Here is a 493-nt window from a genome sequence, read left to right as displayed (position 1 = left end):
ATCTGGATATTTCTCCCACTCTGCCTCGGTATCCCTGCCCGTCAAAGGAGACGCAGGGCCACCCACGGGTGACATTCCAACTCCAATGGTGTACCTCCGGCAAACCAGACGGCAGGCGCAGCCTGAGCAGTGGCGGCCTCGAGCGGCACACACAATTGGGTCTTCCACCTGGGAAACCGAGGCACGGAGAGACGGGGAGCGCGCGCCCTCGAAGCTCTCCTCAAACTCCCAGCAGCCTGCCTCGGGCCCACGCAGGCTACCCAGGCCGCCGGGCATAGTCTCAGCGCGGAGGACCCCGCCCAGCGCTGCCTGGGGCGGGGCCGGGCTGGGCTGAGTGCCTGGGACAGGAAGGGGGGCCGGAGCGCCGAATCCACTCCGGGACGCGCAGGTGGGCGGCAGCGGCCACCAAGTCCCGCGCAGTCCGGGTGCTAGGGCCCGGGGCCGCGTGCGGGCGCCCCCCGGGGTTCCCCCCCAGCCAGGGCGCGGGAGGCTC

This window comes from Carlito syrichta, unplaced genomic scaffold (genome assembly GCF_000164805.1).
Source record: "Carlito syrichta isolate Samal-C Ts95f unplaced genomic scaffold, Tarsius_syrichta-2.0.1 Scaffold314306, whole genome shotgun sequence".
NCBI lineage: Eukaryota > Metazoa > Chordata > Mammalia > Primates > Tarsiidae > Carlito > Carlito syrichta.
Note: the sequence above shows the minus strand (reverse complement) of the source record.